The sequence below is a fragment of the Stegodyphus dumicola genome, chromosome 7 (assembly GCF_044657685.1).
Source record: "Stegodyphus dumicola isolate Sdum_Otavi_A_Nest chromosome 7, ASM4465768v1".
Classification (NCBI taxonomy): domain Eukaryota; kingdom Metazoa; phylum Arthropoda; class Arachnida; order Araneae; family Eresidae; genus Stegodyphus; species Stegodyphus dumicola.
In genome coordinates, this window is record NC_140774.1 from 197,170,351 (window position 1) to 197,187,396 (window position 17,046).

General features: G+C 35.8%; 1 protein-coding gene and 1 non-coding gene across 2 annotated transcripts in view; one reads left to right on the forward strand and one right to left on the reverse strand.

Moving 5' to 3' along the window:
- Positions 1–17,046, forward strand: part of LOC118197653 (follistatin-related protein 5-like) — a 299,939-nt gene that overhangs the window by 22,511 nt on the left and 260,382 nt on the right. The gene's annotated exons all lie outside the window — the stretch shown is intronic.
- On the reverse strand, positions 13,204–13,275 carry TRNAS-CGA (transfer RNA serine (anticodon CGA)). Its single transcript has one exon. It is a non-coding gene; the product is annotated as a tRNA-Ser (tRNA).

Sequence of the window (17,046 nt, forward strand, 5' to 3'; positions counted from 1 at the left end):
AGTTTTCTAAACAACAACAAACTAAGCAACTACTACAAACTGAGATGTTTTCCTCCTTTTATAAGATTTTAAAGATCACGCGCTAGAATTTTCCAGTACTTTCTCGAAATCAAAAAGAGATATTTATTTATTTAACGCACGCGCTCTTGTATTTTTAATTTTTCCGGCTTAGCTTTCTTTTAATATTCGTCACGCGCTGCACTGCGCGAGAAATAAAACCATTTAATTTATAATTGAACTAACATTAGCTTTTTAAATAGCAAATTCGTAACACTGCCCCCTTCCCAAGGACTGCACGTCCCGGGCAGTACAATCCCTGGACAGGAAGCTAAACTTACAACTGTGGCATAAATGCAACTGAGGCATAAACATTACATTACAATATCAAACAATATAAACAATAAATGCAATAACTAAAACAAATCAAATGCTATCAAATACTAAATGCAAATCAAATACTAAATACAAATCAAATCAAATACACATTTATAAACAAAAAGGACCATGGTCTGATACTATTTACAATTATTTACATTACGTACTATGGCCATAGTAATAAGCTAACCTGTCGTAAGAGTTCGAAGACTCACGGATCCGAACCACGACGTCATTCGTGTTCAGCACTGTATATGGACCATCCGAAGGTGACTGTAATTTAGGACTCAGTCCTTTTCGTTGAATTGGGTTCCACAACCACACCTTGTCTCCTTTGTTGGATCTCTGTCTAGTAGTTCTTGTGTCGCATCTGATCTTCATTTTCTCCGTCGCCAAGTTGACTCGCTTTCGTGCAGAACGGTGCATCCCCTCAAACCGGGCCTGGGCATCTTGGATGTGTTCCTCAGGCGATGAAGGCGCATCCGTAGGGCGACTAAACAGGCGGTCACAAGGCAGACGAAGGTCTCGACCGAAGAGCTTCTGGGATGGAGAATAGCTGGTAGTCTTGAGTTTCTTTTCGACCCTGGTATGATTTCGGCAGCTTCCCGAGCTCGATCTTTCGGACAAGGCGTCGACATTTCCAGGCGAGGATCCCTTTTGAGGATGGATAGTCATGCCATCAGATGCTGAAAGCAGCTTATTGTTTTTGAAATCTAAGGAAAAATTGTATTTCCTTAAAAAGTCCAATCCGAGTATGCATGGATCTGTAATATCCGCCACATATGCCGTGTGATGGTAGGCGGCACTTCCAAACGTGATGTTTACGTTTAACTTCCCAGTTATGTCGATCTTGTCACCAGACGCAGTCTGAAGGGTAACACAGGATGGCGTCCAAATAAATTTATCTTTAAACTGTTCAGCTAAATCTTTCCTAATGATGGTAACATTAGCTCCTGTGTCAATGATCATATTGCAAGGAACTCCATCGACATGGCCATTGATGGACAGTCCGTTACTGTTGCCACTCACTGTAGAAATCTTGAGCGCTTTAAAACAAGGTTTTTCATTCCATGGCAACCTCTGTTCCTCGATATGGTCATTCATTTGTTTCCTCCATTGTCGCTGGGAAATGGTCTCAATTTTCGTGCTTCGGGGTATTCTGCAGTTCCTTCGCACGTGGCCTTCTGCTCCACAGTTCCAGCACTTTGGTTTCTTGTCAGTCCTTTTCCTTGTCGTGGCATTTAATTGTCTGTTTAAATCGTATGCCTTATTTTCCGTGCTCTGGGGAGTTCTGCAGTTCCTACGTAGGTGGCCTTCAACACCGCAATTCCAGCACTTTAGGGTCGGTTTCGTTTCACCACTATTCCGTCTTAAAGCATTCACTGGTCTTGTCAACTCATCCGTTTTATTATCCGTGCCCTGGGGTGTTCTGCAATGCCGTCGTAGGTGACCTTCAGAACCACATCTCCAACATCTTACAGTCACTTTTTTCTCACTGCTACTCCGTATCAAAGCATCGACTTGTCTGGATAAATCATCTAAACGAGCCATCAATTGGTCCCCTGGGTCGTGGACTCGCACAGCTCTGACTGGGTAGCTATCCCTAAGAGTTGCTTGCTGGGCTGCCTCAAATTTCATGGCATACAATAAAGCGCTTTTCAGATCTTTAACATCCGCCATTCGCAGTGCTTTCTGTATTTCAGGGTCCCGGATGCCATCGATGAAATATTGCAGGGACAGGATTTCCCTTGTTTCTGTCGGGCACTCTGAAAAGGCGTGATGTGACAGCCTTTCAACATCCGTGGCGAGCTCCTCAAGCGTTTCGGTGAGCTTCTGTTGACGAGATTTTAATTGGAGCCTGCTGTAGTCTTTTAAACATTTCTCGCCGAAGCGCAGCTCCAAAGCGCCGGATAGAGCTTCGAAATCTAGCCTTTGATTTTCGGGAAGCGTCTGCAGGATATCCGCTGCGTCTGCTCTCAGAGAAGCGGCGAGATGACAGGCCTTAGCTTGGGAATCCCATCCAGTCGCATCCGCAACGATAGAAAATTGTGTCCTATACACCTGCCAGGAGGTCTTCCCATCATATGTAGATAGTTTCAGAACGGAACGAGCAGGCATCGATAAAAATTTGAAATCTTCCGGATTGCTACCTGCCGTCGCTACGAATTTCTTTAAATCATCAACTTCTTTGGTGACCGCAGAAACTCTATCATTAATTTGTTGTTCCACGGCAGAAACTCTCTCTTCTATTTCTTCTTTTACCGAAGAAACTTTTTCTTCAAAGTTTCCAACTTTATTCTCAACTGCGTCAATTCTTCCTTCCATAACCTCGAATTTGTTTTCTATTACGCTGGTAATTTCTCTTTTCATCTCTTCTTGTCTTGCTTCAATCTTTTCCTGTCCTGCTTCAATCTTTTCCTGATTACATTTCATCTCTGCTTTCATTTCTTCTTTAAACGAGGCAAACGCTGATATCAGCTGTCTTAATTGCTCTTCCATCGCTCTTGTGATTGGCATTCAAATCCCACTTCTGACACCAAAAATTGTTGCGTGCGTACTGGTTCGTTATGAAATGAATGCACAAGTCCGATGAAAAATGAACAAAAATTTATTATTATCACAACAAAAAAAATGCTTAAATTTTCTCAAATTATCATGCAGTATTACAATATCTCACAGTAGTTATCTTTTAACTACTCAAATGTCCAATAGAACGTAATTCAAAACAGCTAAAGAACGCTAATCCGCGAATTCGCTACAATCAACAACAGTAGTTTTCTAAACAACAACAAACTAAGCAACTACTACAAACTGAGATGTTTTCCTCCTTTTATAAGATTTTAAAAATCACGCGCTAGAATTTTCCAGTACTTTCTCGAAATCAAAAAGAGATATTTATTTATTTAACGCACGCGCTCTTGTATTTTTAATTTTTCCGGCTTAGCTTTCTTTTAATATTCGTCACGCGCTGCACTGCGCGAGAAATAAAACCATTTAATTTATAATTGAACTAACATTAGCTTTTTTAAATAGCAAATTCGTAACAATATCATGTTCTTTGCACTTAAACCATAAAATTCAGTTCAAGAGCAATATCGCAAAATAATGTTAAATTAAGCATATCTTTAGAATTTCCGATATACACAGTCTCGCGAGCTGGAGATAAAAGTATTTTTTTTCTATATAACGTTGCCATTTCTCGCTTTTAAAGCATTGAGTTTGTAAATCAAAAATTCGTTAAAGTTTTACAAAATATAAAATCTATAATAAAACAAATTCCAAATTTGGGATTTCAGATGCCCATATTCGCAGTAGGATTTCGTCATTCAAAATTCGATGGCTCTATGTACCATTGTTTTATCACAATGCGAGAAATAGACAATCATTTATGCATATTTTTCATTATTTAATTTCTTCAAATATAATGCAGGACTCTAACATTTTGTGGCAACAGTTTGAAAAGTGAACCGACGTTTATGAGTCCGACGCAAAATGCCAAAACGAAAGCAATAGTCCTTCGGGACTGAAATCCTTTTATACTAACAAGGAAAAGTGAGTCTGTAACTTCAGCTTTTTTACTATTCTTAAATTAGCTTATCCCTGCCATCGGCAACTAACAACTAATTAATCTCAAGCAACAATACTTCAGTTCATTGTACTATCAGGTAGCTGTTAAAACTCTAACCATTATTTGAGTCTCTCAGAATCTCTTAAAAGTTTAGAATTCTCTTAGAGTCTGGAGGAAATTCTGCTGTAAGGCGAAGATTGATAGGACAGGGTAAAGTATAATTTCTTTATTCAAACTTTACCTAGAAATCTTAGCACATGAAACCGAACTGACTACAAAATTAAAGTGGATGAAATGGTAATTGACAACGGGCTGTTGTAGTTAAGAAATATTCTTCTCGGGCAAAGGGCGACGGCTGCGCTTCCCTGTTTGGCATCAACCTCGCGTTCCTACCAGAACGATGGCATAAATCCATCCTCTAGGGTGCGAGAAGAAAGTTCCACTTTTCAATTTCCGGGGACCTCATCAATTCTCGTTAATGCGGCCAACGACGCCAGGAATAATTTCTTGGACCCCCAGCATGCCGCAGATGCGTTCCAAAACCCCCTTCGAGTAATTAATGGAACAGTCTCTCGAGCCGCGTTAGCGTGCATAATTGATGACGTTGAACGTCCGTCCGTCTGTCACGCCGATGATAATTTTAAGGTGGTGCTCGAGAGTTAGAAGGCCTCGGCCCACCCCTGTGAATCGTTCCATTATTTTTCCTGAGAATGAGAGGCATAGTTGAGATACTTTATCGTCTGCCCTAGAACGCCTTAAGTTTTTAATTCCTTTCGAGTTCTTTTTCTTGTGGCCTAATAGTTGAAGTATCCTGAGATATTCTTCAGGACAATACATCATAATGTTTAAATAATAATGTTTTTCACGGCTTTCTAAACCCGGTTTAACGCATTCTTCCTTTTTTGACTCTTCTTATATTTTTAAGCTGCAGATAAACATCTCTCTAGCGAACCTGGTTTATAACGAACGAATTTTTGGACCCTTTCCATTTTGTCTGTACAAGCGAATATTATAATCTCTAAAACAACCGAATAATGACCTTTATTTACTTATTTAATTATATATATACATATATCTTAAATTTTTCAAACACATAGATGATGGTATCCTAATGTAGATGTTATTCGTAACGATGGACGTTGAGAAGATCTTAGAAGGAGGCATTATGCGTCTCTTAAATCGTTCTTGAGAGCCATTCTCGAATCGAAATGTTCGTAAACCGAAAATATTTTCCCTATAGAAGTTCCTTAACAATAGTAATTCGTTGCTGGGTCACAGAGGGTTAATTATTTAACTTTTACAACTTTGTGTATAGGTTCATAACCCAAAACCGATGATGATTGTGTTCATATTTTCAGACCCCTGAAAACCCCAGTCGCCCTTTAAAAGAGGAGGGTATATAAGGCATTTCTCCCACCTTCTTGGTATACCTTCGTGGTGTGGTGGTCTGCACGCTCAGCGCGTAATTCAGAGGTCCGCGGTTCGATTCCCGGCGAAAGTATTGCGTATTTTTCATTTTTCCTGCTTCCAAAATATCTAATATCTCTGCAGTGGCTCCCGAAATAAAAGGGTGTTGGATGATTATTCTCCTCACCCAGGATTTAGCGATTGGGACCTCTAAAAAAAACCCAGTCGCCCTTTAAAAGGGGGAGTATATGAGGTATTTCTCCCAACTTCTTGGCATGCCTTCGTGGTGTGGTGGTCTGCACGCTCAGCGCTTAAATTTAGAGGTCCGTGGTTCGATTCCTGGCGAAGGCGTTGCATATTTTTCACCTTGCCTTGTAGAGTCATTAGGTTAATTGAAAAGCAGAAAAGTTGAAAAATATGCAGCCACCTTCGCCGGGAATCGAACCACGGACCTCTGAAATACCGGCTCAGCGTGCAGAACCACTACACCACGAAAGCTCGCTAGGGAAGTAGGAGAAATACCTTATATACTCCCCTTTTTAAAGGGCGACTAGGGTTTTAGGGAACCTAGTCGCCATATCCTGGGTGCGGAAAATCATCATCCACAACCCTTTTAGTTCGGGCACCACTGTAGAGCCATTAGGTTAATTGGAAGCAGAAAAGGTTAAAAATATGAAACCGCCTTCGCCGGGAATCGAACCACGGACCTCTGAAACACTGGCTCAGTGTGCAGAACCACTACACCACGAAGATTCGCTAGGGATGTGGGAGTAATACCTTATAGCCTGCTTCCCAAAAAAAAAAAAAAAAAAAAAAACACCTAATGTCTCTCACGTTAACGAAAATCCTCAGAAACTCATATGTTGACGATTATCGTGTTCGTAACTCGAGCTAATGTTCACCATCAGAGGCTTTTTTTTGGGGAGGGCGGGGGTCAAATAATTTGCTCATGAACCGAATTGCTCATGAACCGAATGCTCATGAACCGCCAGGAGGGGCGTGCTTCGCCCTACTCCTCCTAATAGCGAGATCTGCCACCCGCAGTGTGATAGCGTGTCTTCCCTAAAGTTTTCAAGTTTTGTCTTAAAGGCCATTATTTTAATAGCATTGAAGCGATTCAGGAAACCGTAGTTACCATTTTTAGCAATATTTTAACACAAGATTCGTGCCGTGAGGTGTACGAATGTATGAAGTGCTGTATAGATTTACAAGGATTGTATATCGAAAGCTTAATACCAAAGTTAATAATTGCAATCGTGTGTAAGAAGTTTAACACAATTACTAAAACAAATCAAAATTAAAGCAAGAATTCATAGCAGTACAAACTCTAAAAATAAAAATGAAAATTCAAAAGGGAAAAAAATGTACAAGCTGATAAAAATATAATAATATAAATTATGGTGTGCTGGAACCCAAAAATCTTTAAAAAATGGTGATTTCGGATTTTTGCATTTTCAAATTCCCTACAGTTTTATCTTTCTAAAAATACCATTTTATAATCTCTATGAAAATTTGAACTGTAAAAAATCTAGTTTTAATTTGTCATCGAATGCTTTGATGAATGAGGACTTTTACATAAAAACGTTGTAGGGTTTATATTTATTTTAACTGACATTTATTATAAGTTTAAACTATCTTTCCTGTCAAGCCTTACTTTCCCCTGAAATTGCCAGTGCCAGAGTATAAATTTTAGTACAACGCGCAAGGATTCAAATTGTCAGCGGAAGTAATCTGAGTTAAATAGAAAGGAAACGAGTTCGAAAGTGTGCTTTCTTGCTTCACGAGCGTGGAGGTGGCTAGTTAGAAATTGAAGAACCACGCGTTTCGGCCTGTGTGCTTGCCTCGGCAGTTTGTTAATCTTTCAACGTAATATTCAAAAGTTTGCTGAATTATCAGCGGTATCTTAGAACGCGGTGAGGTTAGTTACATTTAGAGAGCCTCGTAGTTAGTCACTTGTTATTATCTCTTTTCAGTTTCTTATTTTTATTTTACCGCCGGGTCGGCGTAGTTTGTGAGCGTCAAGAGCACGCATTTGTAATTTCTAAAGTTGAATAAAAAAGGAATTTAAACCCTTCTCAAGATTTTGTGTACTTTCCAGTTCTCAGCAGTCACCACTATTGTTGCGTGCAGGTTGGAAGCGCGCAACATTACAACGTGATTTTTTTTAATACTCGATGTACCTTTTCTCGGGAACTACTGCTCACAGCTATCTAAAATTTTTATGGCTTATTTACTAAATTTACTAATATGTGCTGCCTACCAACGGCCGAGCGGTAAAGTCGCTGAACACTGGTAGTTCGGTTCGAGGTTCGAATCCCGCGAACGGGTTGGCTGCATGGGTGTTTTCGTGATTTTCCCCGTGAGGAGCGTGTATACGAGCCAGTTTCTCTTAGAAAGTCCTCCACGAAGGCATCCCTCCCATTAGACAGATAGCCCTAGTGTGCTTTGCCATAATTAAATACACCAACACACCACCACTTAATATTTGCTTAAATAAGCTATTTGTGATAAACTAAAAAAATTTTTTGTTCGAGAAAAGTGCTAAATTTCAATATGCATAACAAAATATTCTGTAAATTACTCTAAATTCAAAATGTTTCAAAAGCTCATTTCAGTATAATCAGATAGGCATCCTTTAATTACACAAAAAATTTCAAGCGTGTATCTACGGCAAGGAAAGGTACATCGAAAATGGCCAGTTTAACATTGTCGGTATAGGGTTTGGTAATACTCCTTAATCTTCTTTTACTGAAACTCCAATTCAGAACTCATCGAGGGAAAATGAATTAAAGTTTTGTAAAATTCGATTCATATGTTTCGAAAACGTGTTTCGTTCTCGTAGTTCATTTCAGATCAAAAAACGAAAAAAAAATATATATATATTAAATTTTCATATAAGACATTAACTCATATAAAACCAAAAATTCGAATCTGAAATGTACCATAATTTTCTACACCCCCTCAAAACATGTGAAAAAACGAATGAAACATAACATTGTGCTAAATTGGCCACTCAAAAATCCCACGAAACTTTATATTATGTTAAGTGACCATTCAAAAAAATCAAATTGGTCTAAAATCATTATACGCAAATCCAAAATTCGAAAGCAAATAAATATATAGAGCAAAACGAATGTACTTTAAACCAAATTGTCATTTAAACAGCACTCAAATTTGGGTGGCCCCCCGATTATGCTAAACTAAACTTTTAATACCATGAAAAACGAAAACCTTTATATTGTATTAAACCTCTTATACACGGTTGCAATTATTAAATATTGTTGAGAAATTGCCTTGCTTTGACTACAATTTACTTTAGATGCTTTAAGTCTATACATTTATGTATCATTCTAGAACTGCTCTGTATTCAAGAATAAAACGAGTGTAAAATGATTAACTATTAGTGTAAAATGTTCATGTAGTGCAACAACGTACGCATGTGTAGAACAAATATTATTGTAAGTATTTCCTGTGTTTAAACCTAGGTGCACATAAAATGCACCACGGTAATCTCTACATATAATAAAAGAAAGAGTCTGTCTGTGTGTGTGTGTTTCTCATTCGCGCTGCGCGTAAGCTGATAGACCCACGGCTACGAAATTTGGTACATCTAGACAAGAGCCAGTGCACCTCGAAGCGATTTTTTCGAAATTCAAATTCGAATTTTTTTATTTATTTATTTATTTATTTTTTGTTTTATTTTATGTTTTGTGACGAAATCGCGTCATTTGGAGACATAATGGGTTATAGCAAAGCGAGATTTTACTCTACACACTCCATTTTCACATAGTCATGAAAAGTAGGCATTTAGCTATTTTACGAACTTAAAATAAATTTCGTGTTTCAATAAATCGATTCAATACGAATTTATTTAACAAAGGGAGCTTAACACCTTTTCAACGAGATTTTATTTTTAAAAATGTACAGTTTATTTTTATTTGATTTTTGGACACGTTAAATTTTCATCCTTGCGACTGCTTTTACAAAAAGAATTTTGGAAAAAGGATAATATTTTGTATTTAAAAAAAAAAATTTAAATAAAGCTTCCAAGTTTCTTTAAAAATGTGATTTTGGCAACAATTTTCCTGCCTTATTGTAGTTGATAGATATTTGATGAAATCGCATCCTTTTGAATAGTTTCATTCTTTTAGAAATATGGGATTGGCAACAATTTTTCATCGTATTTCTTTTGTCACTGTTTTTAAGAGATTGGCCTATTTCATTGTCATTTATATATATATATATATATAATACATTTTTATTGATTTTTTTTTTGATAAAGTTGTTCTGCAGAGTAAAATTCTGCGCGGAATTTTATATTTTTTGAGTTGCTTTCATGTTATTTTTTGCTTTTCAACGGAAAGTTGGTTAATTTTTTTATTAGGATAATTAATATTTGTATTAAGAGATATAGCTTATTTCATTGTAATTTTTTTCCTCCTGAAAATATAAGATAAAATATTATTAATTATACTTTGCTTTTCAGAAGTTTTTGTTTTTTGTATTCTTTTATGTTATTTATTGCTGATTTCACTGTTTTTAAGATATTGAAAAGTTTTGAGTGATTTTTTAAGGAAACAAAGTTCTTAACAACCTTTATACCATTTGAGTTCTTAAGATTTTGCAAAGGGAAGTTGGTTAATTTATTTATTAGGATAGTTAATATTTGTATTAAGGGATATTGCTTATTTCCTTGTAATTTTGTTATACGTAAGAACTTCTTTTTATGAAGTTGTTCTGCAGAGTAAAATTCTACGCAGTTTTTAAATTTAACGTTTGGTATTGCCTTTAGCCATTTTTCCGGTGCATTTAAAAGCCAGACGAAGGCTGGCAGCAAAGCTGCTCGTGTTTCATAAAGGCTGTAGTGTGTGCATCAGTTTATCATTATTGTATTGTGTAAAATGTATAATTGCAGTATACAGCACAAACAAGAGTTTCTGTTAAGCTCTTGACGCCGCGCTTTTGGAGCGTCAAACAGTTTTCGCGTTGTACGGTTGCGGATTCCAGACGATACCCGAGTAGTACTAGTAAGCCACCCGGGTGTCCGGATCCGCTCTCACCTGTCACCTTATAAGGTATTTCTCCCGCCTTCTTACTCATAGCATGCCTTCGTGGTGTAGTGGTCAGCACGCTCGACGCGTTTTCGAGAGGTCCGTGGTTCGAGTCCCGACTAGGGCATTGCTCATTTTTTACGTCTCCTGCTTCCAAATAACCTTTGTCTCTACAACTTGTATATTTTAATTCCTTCGCCTGACGTTTCTGGGGTATAAAGAAAAGCAGAAATTTAAAAACTAAAAAGAATATTTAATTTCCACCTCTGTTGCGCTAAAATCTTTGTTCCTCCAATTCCATTAGATTTTCCGATATGTTATTTTACAACTGAATTAAAGACCTTATAATTAGTTCTAAATATTACAAAAAACTTTCAAGCTGTTCAATTAGTAATTTATTTAAATGTCGAAAAAAAGCGAAGAATATTTCGTCCCAAGCGCTTAACATTTTCAATCCTCTTGAATTTTCGAGATCTACATATTTTTTTTTTTTTTTAAATATAATGTTCTTTATTTTTTTATTATTATTATTATTATTATTTTTTTCATACTCCGCTTCTGCTTTTTAATTTGTTCAAAGAAAAATGTTTTATTCCGTTACGCTCGGCATTAAAGTCTTACGCTTTTTTATGAGATATTTTTTACATTTTGTATTAAAAATATCCCCCACTGAACGGGCTTAAAAAAGTTGTCTGTTTATTGTTCTAATGACTAAAATGTTAAAGAGTAGCATTCTAAAACTGTGTTACTCTTAAGCTTGTGAGCTAGCTCTTTGCTTCATCTGGCTGTAGCTGAAAAAAAAAAAAAAAAAAAAAAAAATTCCAACATCAAAGAGGGTTCGCACAACGAACTGTTCACCACAAGTGCTCTCATTTCGTCTGAACATTCATTCGAAAAAAATATATTCGGGTGATTATTTCAAAATGACACGATGAGACCAAGGGGGAAAAAAAAAAAAAAAAATCTGGAACTTTACTTAGGAATCATCTAGTTTAAGTACTCCCATTAACGAAAGAGGTTTTCGAACGTGTCGTGCATATCTAGTTCTTTATTCGAATTTAAGCGATCTATTAGCAACGAAACGCTAATGAGGCTGCCCTTTTGTCTTTAGACTCTTGAGTTTTTTTTTTTTTTTTTATGTTTGCTTTTTGAAGAAGTTTCCTTAATGATCATGGAAAGAGTAGACTGCCAATCAGAATTTTTATAAATGCTAGAAAAAATACTCATAAAGCACATTTATGCATGCTTTATAAATATTAATTAGCGTTCGAAATCTTTGTTGTGAGAATAAAACGTGAACAAAGGATTATACTTTCATTTCCGTGTTCATTTTGCAGCCTTTCTTTGTATTGTTTTTTATTGTTAAAAGTATTTCTTCTTTTTTATTACGTAAGGAATTAATTTGTAATAAGTCTTCATTGTGATTAAACTGCTGTGAACGTTTTTTATGCGTAATTTGATTTCCTAGAAAGGAAGTTATCATATTTATTAAAAATCTTCATTTTCTTTTTGTCCATAAGAATCATAATAGGTTTTGTGATATACGATGTGTGTACTTGCTGTAAGTAAATACAGTTTATTATTTAACAATGGTTATTTTTTTCCATAAAGATAAAATGAATACACTTTATATTTGTTTAAACATTATAAATTTAACCATTAAACGCATTTTTCTTGCGTTTTCTTTAAAAAAGAGGATTAAACCATCCAAATAAACGTGGAATAGTAATAAATATATTTAATTCTGTTATCATCATCATTACGAAAATACAGCCATTGTCCAAAATATTGGGAACCGTTTGCTTAAAAAAGTCAATGTTTCTGTTGCGTACTGCAGTAAACGCAGCCATCAGCCTTCTTTCTTTATTTTTATTTTTTTAATATTATTATTTTATATTTGTACTGAAGGTGGAGAATCATTTGGTTACTTTGATGCTGGTGATGCGTAAACTGAGCAATGCCCTCGCTGGTACTCGAACCTGGACCTCTCGAATACGCGCCGAGTGTGCTGCCGTTACACCACGAAGACATGCCGAAAAAGTTAAGAAAATACCGTATATAATCTCCTTTTAAAGGGCGACTGGGAATTAGGGGACCCAGTTGCCAAATCCTAGTGGTATAGAATCATCAGTTCGGGCACCACTGATTTTTGTTCATACGGGAGACGTGAAAAATGAGCTATGCTCTCACCGGCACTCGAACCTGGACCTCTCGAACACGCGCCGAGTGTTCTAACGTTACACCACGAAGACATGCCGAAAGGAGAGAGAAAATACCTTTTAGCGTTACGTAAAGTAACAAATTTCAATTTTGGGTTATGAAGTCTTGTTTGCAGGGATTGAAAACACAAGGTGGTCAAAATTAAAACACCCCTACTCTGAGCTATGTGTACATTGAACTACTGAGTGTAAAAATTGTTGAACATCCTATTCAAAACATGGGGAAACAAATTACGTAAAAAAACAATCAGAAACAGAAACACCGATAGGTGGCGCTGTGCAACGGAAAATATGCAGAAAAAACACAAATAATCGCACGCACACACACACACACACACAAAAAAAAAAAAAAAAAAAAATCGGTGTAGGTGTAGTGAGGTATGGAAATATTCCTTTTTAATTTATTTTGCTCATATGAAGAAAAAAAGAACACAAAAAAGTTAAGAAACTTAAACTCTCATTGTAAGTTAAGTTTCGCTCTCTGGCCATCTCGTTCTCCAGATCTTAATCCATATGATTTTTGGCTGTGGGGTTGTAGATACATTAGGTTGTTTCGAGGTCGAAGAGATGAAAAAGGAACAAACGCCTTCGCCGGGAATCGAACCACGGACCTCTGGAATTCGGACCCAGCGTGCTACCGTTACACCACGAAGGCACACTAGGGAAGTGGAAGAAATACCTTATATACTCCTCTTTTTAAGTCCCCTAAAAACCTAGTCGCCCAATCCTGGGTGCGGAGAATCATCATCCACAACCCTTTTAGTTCGGGCTCCACTTGTAGAGTCATTAGGTTAATTGGAAGCAGAAAAGATGAAAAATATTCAACCGCCTTCGCCGGGAATCGAACCACGGACCTCTGGAATACCGGCCAAGCTTGCTACCGTTGTTACACCACGAAGGCACGCTAGAGAAGTGGGAGAAATACCTTATAGGGTTACTTAATCTTGTTTATCGACGACGTCTGGTAACTTTGGCAGATTTGAAAGACAGTATCATTCTGCATGTGAGAAGTATCTCAATCGACCAATTACGATCCGCAGTTGAACAAGCTGTCTACAGACTGCAGATTTTACATCTTGAGGAAGGAATCCATGTTGAGCAGCTTCCCTTGCATCGATAACGTCTTTGTGATATGAATGTTTGGTAAAATCTTCGAATAAAATGCGTTTATAAAGTGCATTTTGTGTCTTTTCAGCATATGTTCTGTTGCACAGCGCCACCTATCGGTGTTTCTATAACTATTTTTTTTTCACGTAATCCGTTTTCCCTGTATCTTAAACAGTACGTTTAACAATTTTGGAGCCTTTACACAGTAGTTCTTTGTATAGAGAGCTCAGAGTAGATGTGTTTTAATTTTAACCACCTTGTATATATGACTTGACTAAATTCCAAGGAGATCATATTGCTGGTAGCAGGTTTTTTTTAGTACAAAGGGGCTTTGTCCCTGAACGACCATTTTTTTCGTTTTGCGATTTTGCGTTGAATCACTATAAATGTCCGTTTCACTTTTCAAACTGTTGCCACCCAATGTTAGAGCCCAACATTATATTTGAAAAAATTAAATGATGAAAAATTTGCATAAATGTATGTGTATTTCTCGCATTGTGATAAAACAACGGTACATAAAGCCATCCAATTTTGAATGATGTAATCCTCCTACGAATATGGGCATGTGGAAGCCCAAATTTGAAATTCTGAATTTGTTTTATTATCGATTTCATTTTTGTAAAACTTTAACAAATTTTTGATTAACAAACTCAAGGATTTCAAAGCGAGCAATGGCAACACTCTACGTGGGGAAAAAAAACTTTTTTATCTCCAGCTCGCGGAACTGTGTATCGTAAATTCTAAAGATACTCTCAGTTTAAAATCATTTTGCGACATTGCTATTGAACTGAATTTTATGGTTTAATTGCAAAGAACATGATATTTAATAAATAAAGGTAGCACACAAAATGTTAAGAAAATGCCCCTTTGGACGTAATTTAAAATATGAAACCTTTCAGATTTTTGTTTTTTTCTTTTTTTTTCCATATGTAACCTCATTTTGTAAATTATTGGAAATATCGAGAAGTGCCTGTGTCTTAACTCTTGTCAATTTTCAGTATTTCTGGAAAAGATCGTCTGCGAAACACAGTTGTCTGAGGAAAATGAAATTCAGTGACAGAACCAGAATGATATCGGGGAGTTCCGGTAATACTGTGATAAAGGTGACTGCCGATCTTAACCCTTTGACTACGAATTTGAAACAAATTACCCCGTTTTCTACCCAAGTGAACAAAATGTATCATAAATAATGTAAATTTAGCATTTGGGATTTTTTGACAAACGATTTTCAAGCCAAAGGCTGAGACACATATGTCCCAGCCGTAGTTAATGGTGGGATGCATATGATCCATAAGTAGCGATCGACTTACTATAGGCACACTTCTTTTTATTATATGAAATAGTATGAAAAGCCTAACATAAAACTTTCATATTTTCTTTCTTTTTCCCCCATTACTATTTCATTTGTTTTTACATCCTTATACGAAGTAAAAAGGAAGTATTGGAAGTAAGTTTCAGGCAGCATATTTCAAAGAAAATATCCATTTTGACAGCTATCGAATGCAATTTAACAATGCTTTTTCGTGACATCTGTACGTAAAGACAGATTAAAAGACTCTTTTTCTCCAAAAAAATTATAAAACTGCTTTAAAATGAATTCTGAAGAGAATTTTTCGTAGTGTCTGTACGTATGTATCTCGCATAACTCAAAAACGAGTAGCCTCAGAACGTTGAAATTTTGTATATAGGACTACTATAACATGTAGATGTGCACCTCTTATTTTGGTTGCTATCGGCCTCACCAAACCTATATAAATATATTTTTATATATATATCCACTCTATTACCCGGCTCAGTGATCTCAGTTTCTTTACTCTTCTTATATGTTTGTAAATTGTACATTTTTTGCTTTAAAAAGGATTGAATTATGTTGTTTTTATCTTCCGGTTAATGATTTTATGCCTTTAGTAAATCTGTGTGCAATATTTTTAGAATTATCAGCAATTTAGAAGCTGTTTAAGTGCAGTTAAGCCTCAAGTTTTAAATATCATGGCGGACATATTTTTTACGTTTGAAACAGCAGAATAGTAGATTTGTTGCCAGTCTAGAGAGACTAAGCTTCGCAACAACAAAGATAATGCCTTCATTTATTATTGCGAATTAAATCATGCTTAATCCTGTCTGAAATTTTTTCGAGGAAATAAGTTTTTAAGATTTACTTCGCAATTTTTAATACAGATATTTTCAGTTTTTATGTATTTTTGCCTTGTCGCGAAGTGAGAGCTGAATTAATTGAATGAGAAATACTGAATCGTCTGTGAAAACTGTTTCTTTTTTGTTTTGTTTGCTTAATTTCTTATATAAATCATTCTAGATATAATAGAGTATTTGAATAGAACATGTGGCAACGATTCGATAATTCTTCAAATGATATAAATTTTGTGCATTTGAAGTTATAATATGAACAAAATATAATACTGTTAAGTGAACCTACCGCCAGAGTGTCGCTATGGCAAACAAATATAGTGAATTTTAAAGAGTTCATTTATTCTATTGTGGTTTATGCGCTATGGAAGAAGTAGATTTAATTCAATCCAATAAGTTTAAATGAAATGCAAGAAAAAAATGCGTATAATTTAATATTCCGTACAAGGAAGTCGTGTGGTGTACACATCAGATTTTTTAATTTGAAAAATCATTTGAACTACCTTTAAGCGCGGCTTTTCGAAACACTGATGCTAAATCATAGGATATAATGTGGGCTGTAATGTAAGGCTATTTAATTCACGATGATTTATTTATAAAAGAGTTGCCGAAATTCTTTTCAGGAATGACAGAGCGAAGAAAAAAAAAGGCCTTGTCAGAAATATTTTTGTAACTGATATTGGGGATTTTATATTAAATATTCTATATTTTAAGAGTGCATGTATAATTATAATTTTTGTATTATTCCCATGACGTCTTGGAGTCTAAAAAATAAAATAATTCGTCAGTAACGTCCAATTCATAAAAAGGATTACCTGCTTTGCGTTAGAAGACTGGAAAAGAATTTTTTTTTTTTCAAAATAAAATACTTAAAAAGGCTTGGAAATTTAGGTACCCGAGGAAAAACAAGTTAAAAAAAAGTGCTACATGTTCATTAATTAAATAGAGTTGCCGTTATAAATGTTATAAATATTTCATATTACTTCGAGCTTTTTTTTTTCTTTCATAATATTTTCTCATAAATTTAGTGACCATTTTGAATCCTAAAAATGTGTAAGAGGCAAATTTCCCCCTCTTTGGAGGGAAAAAAAACAGTTCCCCCGTGTGATGAAACGAGTAAAAAAATAATTTACGAGCATAAAGATAATTAATTAATTAAATAAATGATATTTTT